The sequence below is a fragment of the Lepidochelys kempii genome, chromosome 7, assembly GCF_965140285.1.
Source record: "Lepidochelys kempii isolate rLepKem1 chromosome 7, rLepKem1.hap1, whole genome shotgun sequence".
In the NCBI taxonomy this organism is placed as follows: Eukaryota; Metazoa; Chordata; order Testudines; family Cheloniidae; genus Lepidochelys; species Lepidochelys kempii.
In genome coordinates this window covers 108,374,753-108,384,957 of record NC_136386.1, presented here as the reverse complement: position 1 = coordinate 108,384,957, position 10,205 = coordinate 108,374,753, and positions in this window count along the sequence as shown.

Genomic DNA, 10,205 nt, shown 5'->3' with positions numbered 1-10,205 from the left:
CCCTGATATTACATGGATGTGATATTTCTCAATGCTTCCTTACAAGGGTGCCAGGTTTAGGAAGGGAAAGGAACACAGGAAAAACACATTAACAGGACCAGTTTGTGGCAGCTGTACTCATGATGAATACTACTTTACACCACAAGCAATCCCACTGAATCAACAGGGCTTCGTGTGGAGGAAGGTACTGCCTATTGTGTGCAAGGGTATCACAGTCTGGTTCATAGTGACTGATGAAGGAGCATGATCATTACATGGGCTTTGATCCTCCCTCGGACTTACACAAGGGGGAATCTTAGGTAGGCAGAACCCTCTGTGGAGGGCAGTATCTCCTCAGCAGCATCATTCCCACGGAGGAAGCCTCTGTACTGGTGCTCCATGGAATCTTTCTGTGCAGAGCTGTAAGGGTGGGCCAGAAACAGAGCACCCAGCATTCTCCATGGCATGGTCCCCTGCCAACCTCATGGAGACTGGGAGGCGCCATCCTGCTGACGGAGTTGCGATGCCAAGGGTGAGGTGGGTCAAAGCACAGAGATCTGTCCCTGTAGGATGGCTCCAGCCTCCATAGATCTGGATGTCACTTAAGGCTCCTTTGGGATCTGCAAGTCTTCAAACTCCTTCCTTTGGAAGCCTGAAACGATACCAGGTAACATTTTATGGTGTTTCCTGCTTCTTCTATGGCTAGGCATATTCTAGCTCCTGGTTATTATTTGTGTTGGTATTAGGCTAGGATTAATTTGTTGGTAAAATATAGGATTTAGGCTCCTTATTTTGCTGTCAATCATGAGAGAGTCTGTCAATCCTCATTCATTAGTGAGGCTTTAATTGCCAAGTGGGTATTTTCAAATAGGAGTGCCATCACGCTGGTCTCTCTTGAGTCTAAGGTTTTGGATAATAATAAAAATACCTAGCTCTCACATAGTGCTCATCATAAATAGATCTCAAAGTGCTTTACGAAGGAGGCCAGTGTTGTTATTCCCTTTATAAAGATGTGGAAACTGAGGCATGGGGAGGTGAAGTGACTTGTCAAGGTCACCCAGCAATCCAGTAGCAAAACTCAGAGTAGAACTCAGGCATCCTGAGTCCCTATCCAGTGCACTATCCACTAGGCCATATTGCTTCCCTGGATAGGGCTTGTGTAAACATACTCAAGGGTAACAATTGTGCTAAAATGTTCACTCTACCCATTGAAATAAATGTTTTTTTTTTCCCCCACAGCATCTGAGTGAATAGTGCAGTGCTGGAAGAATAGTATATTGCTGGTTATAGGACCTAAGAGTGCATTTCCTGGGTGAAAAGGAAACTTGCTATAAGAATGCAGGTGGAGTTAGGAGTTTTGTTCTCCTCTTACTATCTGGATCAGGATCATTCATCTGGTGTAAATCAGCATAGGTTTGTGAGCTACACTGATTTACACCAGCTGCGGATTTCGTCCATTATATTAATTAGCCTCTTCTGGAAAAGCAGAACCCCAGTTCTGTGAGCTACACTGCTTTACAGCAGCTGAGGACTTGGTCCATTTATATTAATTTGCCTCATCTAGAAAAGCAGAAATGAGGATGTAAGCATATTATTAGAATTTTATTATATATCAGCCATATTCAAAAGCAGGGTGAGGGATCAGGGAGAATGAGACAGATTCCAGTAGATCCATACCTGTTTTACCTCTTTTCTACCAGGGATTCTGCCCATACAATGGAGACAATGATGAGAGATTTCAACTTTTAATAGTTATAGCAAGGACATGAATGATCAGAGGAAAGTCACAAAGATGATTTTGTTACATTAATTGGGAGCAAAAGGACAAAAAATAGTATCCCAGCTGTAGCTATAAATATAGGCACAGAATACACAATTACCCTGAAAGCACCATAGCAGCTCTGCCAACCAGCTGTTTGTATCATTGCGGAAGGTTGCTAACTCAGGGGACAGAAGACGCAGGGTCAAGATTCTCTTTATTCCAGCTCGATGAAGATCTTTTACTAACTTTTAAGATTTTGCAGGAAAATTCCTGCCAGTCCTAAAATTTAAGAACATAATGAACTATAGTTTAGTCTCTGGTAATTTTCATGATGCTGAAAATCAGAGAGAAAATAAAGGAACAGGTTATTGATATTAAGGGGGATAGCAATGGTGATATTTTTGTTTTGTTTTTCGCAAAGACCACCTTGAGGACTTCGTCTGACCTGTTTAGCTATCTTGTTTGGCTGTTTGGTTTGCAAGACAAAGGTGCTCCTAACTTAAATACCTCATGCTTTCAACTATCTGGCCAGTTCTAGTAGTGACCCATTCATTAGAAAAGAACATTTACATAGCTTGTACAAAAAGCTGACTTAGGCTCTAATCTACCCATTCTACATTGATACTATTCCGCTTTCAAAAGAAGTTTCTGTGGTGGATCAGACCACTGGTCCATCTCGTCCAGTGTCTCACCCCAACACAACTAGTCAGTAGTTCAGTACTGAACACGGGGCAGGAAACAATTCCTTCCTGTTCCTCCAACCCCTTATAGGCAGTTGACTTCATCGAAGAATGCATTTTGGTTAGCCCTTATTACTGGAGCTTGATTTACTACACATCTTGCTATTAGTGATAGAATTACCTATATTTTCTATATCCAATCACTGTATTTGGACAGTTTAGAAAGTAAGTTTTGTCACAGTTACTTGGCATAGAGAAGTTCATAGGTATGAGCCAACCAATAGTAGAGTGAAAAGTTACTGACCTTGCTGGTATTAATAGAATCTGTGGTTGGCTATCGCAGCAATTGTATATTGGTGAACAGTTTAGGTGGTTTGAGGATTTTGCTCAGGCTTTTCTAGCTAAAATATAATAAATGTGTCAAATTTTAAGATTAATTCAATTTGTTCTCTTAATTAGATCAGCTACATTTTTTCCATATAAATGTTTGGAAAGAACCTGGGTTTAGTTGTATTGGTCCTGCAAGAATATGTAGCAAGTACTGTACCTTAAGCCTTACAAGAGAATAGAAATTTCACATTTTTATGTTACACATCAGATATAAATGGAACTGTCATGCAATATTCCACACTCGCTAAGAAACCAATAACCCTGGAGAAGGAAGGGGGGGAAATCAAGAATAAAAAGAAGCAGTGATTGATGGGCACATAACTGTGCTGAGTTTTCAGTGAATAATAGCAGTTACACAACATGACAAAAGAGTCTCAGATTCATGAAAGGGAAATGTTTTATGGTTAACTGATAAGTTGTAATCAGGACAAGAATGTTTGTTTGAATTAAGCATTACTAAGGAAGGGTCTAAAAATGAAATGTGTGTTAGTGTTTCAAACAGAAAATTTAATTTTCTATCTGTGAATTATGGTTTTTTAAATTGGTGAAAAATCTCATTAAAACAAAATCCTTACCTATATTACTCATACCCTATGTTATTAAATCTGAAATAATATCACTTACTTTTCATCCACCACCTTTATATTATGTTGTCAGTTTACTGTTCACACATTCTTTGTCTTGGACAATAAAAATAACCCTAGTCAGTTTCACTTTCTGGCTGTCATGCTTGAGCAGAAAGTTGCCCTATTTGGGTTGCAGAAGTGGAAGGGGCATTTAAAGTCCAAACAGAAAAGAGTTTACAATTAAATTAAAAAAAATATATGACAGGTGTAAATCAGGTGTAGATTTTGTAAAATGCTATTTTCAGAAAACTTAAATGAGTTGTTAGGGTCCCTTTAAGGACCATGTACAATTTATGCTGTCAGTGGAGCCAATTTGAAAAGTTTGAGAGGCAAACACTTAAAAATTGGGTTTTATAGGAAGGTCTAATGGCATCACAAGCGTGATACTATAATATCTTATCACACACTGTACTAGAACTTTACATGAGCCTGAAAGTAAATGTTTGTGCCAATGCCTAGGTAAAGCCATCCAAGCACTTGTACACGTATATCTGTAAACCAGACAGTCAGTTATTACTTATCTCTTAAAACCTGACACTTATCCAATGGATCACTGTAAGAAACTCACAGCAGAGTGGTGCCCACAACAGGCACATAATATTGACATCTGCTGGCCTCATTTTATATTCCAAACCAAAGCAATCTAGTTAGTTTCTAACAAAACCAAACTAAACAAAAAACCCAACAACAATATTTAGTAAGGGTTTGTCAACACAGAGAAGCATACCAGCAAAAATATACTGCTATAATTATATGTATATAACTCCCCATATGGAGACTCTTATTCTGGAGTAAAAGTGTCCACAAAGGGAGGTTTATATCGGTGTAATTATAGCCGTATAATTATGCCAGTAAACTTCTCTGTGTAGACAAATGCCAGTAAATCCAAGCGTCAAATCCGTTATTCTGCTGTATGTTTTATATCATTACATGCATCCTGTGTATATATCAAATTCTTTTAAAACATCTATGCATACTTTTAGTATTGACTTGCTTTTAGTTCTTTAAGAAAAGTAGTGTTCCTCAATAAATATAATTGGTGAATTGTAGATGACAAAATCTTTTAAAAGCATGATTTTGGTAACAAATGGCCCGTATACTAGGTCAGATTATCACAGTTTAGCATTTGCAATTATGTCCATTCATTTGTGTGTGCCTATATTATGTGTGAAAATATGCAATCTACGTGGTAATAAATATTTGTGGCACACATAGCAAGATAGACCCTGATTTTTGGAATCTATCTGGGGTTAGATTCCAAGTCCAGCCAAGTGAATCCAGCTGCAGGATTGAGGCCTTAATCGCCAAACTAGCCACATGCAGTCGTTTGAACTGTATGAGCACATTTGGTATTTGTATGTATCTGATGTGTACACACACAACATTGAAAATATGGACTATTATGGTTACCAAATTAAGGATGGGATTTTCAATGGAGTTGATAGGTATGAGGTATTCAACTCCTATTAAATTTCAATGGGTACCTCACTCTTTTTAGGGTCTTTTGAAAAGTGCAGCCTAAATTATTATTGATAATCATATTTATTACAGTGGTGCCTAGGGAATGACCAAGAATGGGGACCCATTGCACTAAATACAAACCCAGAGTAGTAGACAATTTACAATAGACAAGACAGACACAAGTAGGGAAAGGGGGTTTAATAACAAACAGCTACTAGAAAGAACGATCAATGTGATGGCAGCAACAGTCACATTAGTTCCACAATTTATTTTAAACCGGGAAGATCATATTTAATTTTCTTAACATTAATTCAGGCCTGTTTCCTTGAAAATGTTAATCATTAGATGCTGTGTGTGCTCAGAGGATAGGCTGTGGAAAGCTACCCCTAAATAAGCCATTTTTAATCAGTTCTGAACTTGCAGCTCTTTTGTTTTTGGAGTTAAAAGTGAAGGGGAAGAAAAATAACAACCAAAAAGTTTGATATTTTCCTCCTCTCTCTCTCTCTCACACACACACACAGTTGGATGGCAGGAACCAGATCACATCTTCTATTCTCCCATGGATTGTCTGCACCTGCTTATGATTCATCCATTTTCTGGCTCATCACCTTTTTCTTTCAAGGGATTAAATGGCTCTCATGCTTCCTAAAGAAATGTGAAAGATCATGATTGCACAGGGTTGACAAGAGGGATGAGTGAATTGCATTTCAGTATGGTTCTTGCTTTTCCTTTCCTTGTTTCTGTGCTTCTTGATGGGAACAGAAAAATGGTCTGATGTCAATTTAGATGTAGGCATGGAAGTTGGACAGGCCCAAGGGGACATTTTATCTCCAAAACTAACACAGAGCATTCAAAGAGATATTGCACTACAACCTGGATGCTTGTAGGAGAAAGATTTCTGTGAAGGGATCTCTCTCTCCTGTATAAAAAGAAGTTGTTGTAGGGCTGCAGGAAGTCTCAGAAGTGTTCTTCAGATGGACTCTCACAAGCCCATTAAGCTCCATGACAAGAGGTCTGTGATCAGTCCACCCACATTTATTCGGATTAATATATTCTATTTCTTCAGTGTGTTTATGGCAATGTAACTCACTCACTAAAAATTAAAGCACGCATACAGCACAAACAAAATCAATTTCAACATTGATACTACACACTGGGCCCATCCAGGTCCACCAACACCACAGACTAAGACCCTCTCCACTCAACCTACCCCATTAGGAAAAGCCTGAATGAACATGCAGGCTTTATACTTGCCCTGAAAATCAATAAACTCCAGCTCTGTCAGACTAGGAGGTTGCACTGCTTATTTCCCTGTGCTGGGGAAGACCATGTCATGTGGTGGTGCTATGGCTAATGCCATCATGTTCTTGGAACAGCTACTAGAAAAAGGAACAAAAGCTAATTGAGACCTTATTGGGCTCTTCCTGGCAACTCTGCACATTAGAGTCATCGGGCCAGATCATCCCCCTGAGAGCTGCATGTGGAGAGGACCTTTTTCATGGTAACCTTGCCCTTCTTCACAGATATGGGTGTGTGAGGAGGGGTGGGAGAAGGGGGCAGGGGCTGTCGGCTACCTCTTTAGGACCATGCTTGGATTGCCTTCTGAGAGTCCATGTGAAGAGAAGAGGCAGGATGTAGGCAGATGTATCATCCAGAGGCTGGCCTAGGCAGGGAGTGGAAGGGGCAAGTCCAGAGCCTCTTCCAGCTACTGGGACTCTGCCTGGTGCAGAGCAGCAGCTGCCTGCAAGAGCGCTTGGGTGCAGTGGTGGCAGGCTGCCTCCCTTCCAGGCTTGGCTTCTGGGGACAGCAGCCGAGCGAGCCACAGTTCTTCCCCACCCCGGCATGCTTGGCCCCTGTCCCCAGAAGCTGAGGCCGGGCAGAGACCCAGCCACTGCCCCTCCTCACCCAGGCTCTCTCCCAGGCAGCTGGATACACTGCACAGAGCAGCAACCAGGAGTGGCTCTGTCCGGCCAGGGAGAGTTGCAGAATGTGCTGGGGTGGGGGTGGAGAGCCAGTGCAGTGGGAGGATAGAGCCTCTCCTCACCAGTAATGTGGGGTGGGAAGGGGGCAGGGAGAGCATGGGGTCCTGGGCTGGGCAGGGAGGAGACATGGGGAGATCATGTGTCCTCCTGTGATGGGTTGTACCACCAGGGTACCTCCTGGAACTGGGGTACCACTAAAGCCTCTGACTCACCAGCCTGGGCTCCCTCTCACACTGTGCTGATGTGACAAGCTGCAGACTGCTCCTGGTCCTACTCTCCCACCAGCATTCACACAGGCAACCACTCTGGACAGCCACTGCATGAACCAACAATAGAGAAACTATAGCCAAAATATCCCCCAGTTCTCCAGCCTAGGATCCCAAAGCTGTACCGTCCTGTCCTGGTCAAAAACCTGACCAGTATGAGTTTATTATCCAGTTCTCCCCTTCCTTGTGTGGAGAGGAATATGCACACCAGCCCTTGTTAGCTGAGCTGAGATTTTTCCCAGCTACTCGACTCAAAATACACTGGTTAAGATAAAGCATAAAACAAGTTTATTAACTACAAAAAGATAGATTTTAAGTGATTATAAGTGATAGCAAACAGATCGAAAAAGATTACCTACCAAACAAACAAAAAGAACCACAAATTAATCTTAACATATTAGATAGGATTTGAATTAACTATTTATCACCCCGACTGATAATACAGGCAGTCCACCAAGTTTCCATACACAGGCTAGAAATGCCTTTAGCCTGGAACCAGCACTTCCCCCAGTTCAATCTTTGTTCCTCCGGTGTTTCCAGGAGTTCTCTTGTGTGGGGAGTGAGGCCCTGAGATGATGTCACACCTCACATTATATAACTTCTCCATATGGCAGGAGCCCTTTGTTCCAAACTCAGTTCCCAGTCCAGGTTGTGGAAAAATAGATAAAATGGAGTTCAGTGTCATGTGGTCTGCTCACCTGCCCTTGCATGTCCTGCTGAGTCATAGCAGCCATTACTTAGGGGCTGGCTGAAATGTTTACAGGAGGGCTAAGTTCTTCCATGCTCCAATGTCTTTGCTGAAGGGCCATCAGCACTGTCTAGTTTCTTCATTGTTGTACCTGAAAGGCTAGTTGTGGGGGTTTTCCAGAGTAAGCACAACTGAAATACAGATACATGGTCAATATTGATAACAAACTGACCATGTACAGATACAAAAACGATACATGCATACAAAATAGGATAACTATATTCAGCAAATCATAACTTTTCTAGTGACACCTCACAGGACATATCTTGTACCAGATGCATCATAATTATGTTAGAATCGTACAATCATGAAGAATATGGGGTGCAGTGTCACACCTCCCCTTTAGTTTGTGCCCCTCCAGTATGGGGAGACACCAGTCATAACATCCCTCTCTTCCCCTGCCCAGACTGGTGGGGAATCCAATGAAAAGTTAATTCACTCTGAGCTTTGCTTGGTCTATGGACTCCCCCTCAATGGCCTATTGAACCTTTCTCCCCTGTGAAGGAGATTCTGGGTCAGTGGCAGGTAGGAGAGGTTTTTGCAGGTTCCCTTAGGGCCTTGCTGCCAAGCTGGAAGTTGGCTCTCAAAGGTGGAGTGGGTGTTCCTGCACTTTGCGTGGATGCCCTGAGAAATAAGAGTTTTGCCTGGTGAAGCACCTGCTAATTCTTGGCTGAGGAGGAGGAAGAAATGGCTTCCCCATTCTGGCCATAGTGGAATGATCTCCACTAGGACAGCCTCACAGACTTCTCCTTCCCCTGTGGCTCTTTTGTGTGGAGATCCAGCCCAGAATGATTAGGGAGAAAAGAAACCTCTAAACTCCTATAAACATCGCTATCAGTGAAGCTGGAGGAGCGAAGTTCTTCCCCAAACAAATGATTTCTCATGAAAATGGACTGCATCGCTTAGTGTGTGGGACTAAGCAGCACCCACATGTCATTTCTCCAGCCTGCTGCCTAGAGAGGAAAGAATCTAAACCCAGGTCTGGCTTCAACTATCCCAGATTCCAGCCACATCAAGGTGTGAAAGTGATCATAGAAATGAACTAGAGCTGTGAAACATCTAGCAATGCAGAGGGCGATGGCCACCTGGAGGACCAGACGAACCTAGGGGGTCATTCACTCAGCTGATCACTAACTGCTAGGAAAAATCCACCCCAGAGGTGATTGTTGTGATAAATATCCAAAAATCAGAGATGTGGCTGAACTGTGAAGTGAAGGGCTGTGTCTGGATCTGAACTTTCCAGAGTTTTGGGGTGTTTGGATCTGTGGTTTTGGTTTGTGCTCACCATGAGTGAAATAGGCTAACACAGCAATGAACACAAAAGCAGGATTCCTCTCTCAACCCAACAGGTTTATAATTGGTTAAAAATATCTATGTCTGAATGTTCTTATCTTTTTTTACTGTCTTACCAAGGACAAACAAGAATATTACAGCAACTCTCAGATGTAACTTCTGTGGTGAGAAAGGCATATTTGGTGTTATGACTTCATGCATTTAACAAGTAAATCATTTCTTTGTTACAGGTATTGTTTTATCCTAGATCCTTTGTTCCTTCTCTTGATTACATTCTGCCAGTAAATATTGGTATATATCAGATAATATATATCTATCTTTTCCCACTTTTATATGTGAGATGGCCTAAAGAAGAGCCTAAGGATTTGTCACTCACAATTATTTCTGAAGGTAGTCATAGCTCTTGCTGGGAACGAGGAAACTTGCATATAACTTGATTTGAATGCAAAGTTAAACTGTAAACAAATATGTGGCAGGCTGTATGCTGGACACAGTATTTTCAGGCTAGCTGAGATAAGTGGGAACACACTGAACTGATAAGTTTGAAATGTAGCTAAGTTGAAGACGTAAGCAATTGGTCTTTACATGATCCATATGATGTCCAAACCCATTAGATTCAAGTAGTATAGATGTTAGGCGCTTGGAAAAATGTATATAAACTGTGTGGTGTGTGACAGGAGCGAAAGAAGGCCCCTAAAAGTGGGGGGACCACTGGTGCCCGAACCATGGCCCCACCTCCCCTTGCCGCCCCTTTCCCCTAAGGCTCTGCCCCTTCTCCCTAAGCCCCCACCCTGCCCCTTCTCCCTGAGCCCCCACCATCGCTTGCCCTTATGATCAGTTAAAACTAGGAGGGCCATGACCCCCCTGTCCCAGCACCCCTGGTGTTGACATGGTTTGGAATGCTGATGATATTACCCTGTACCAAATCCCTCTAGTCTGGGCCTGGCCAGTGAGGGCATAGAGCTGTGACATACCTAATAAAGTAAGCTGAGTGATGAGCTGGAGCCAAACTGAGTTT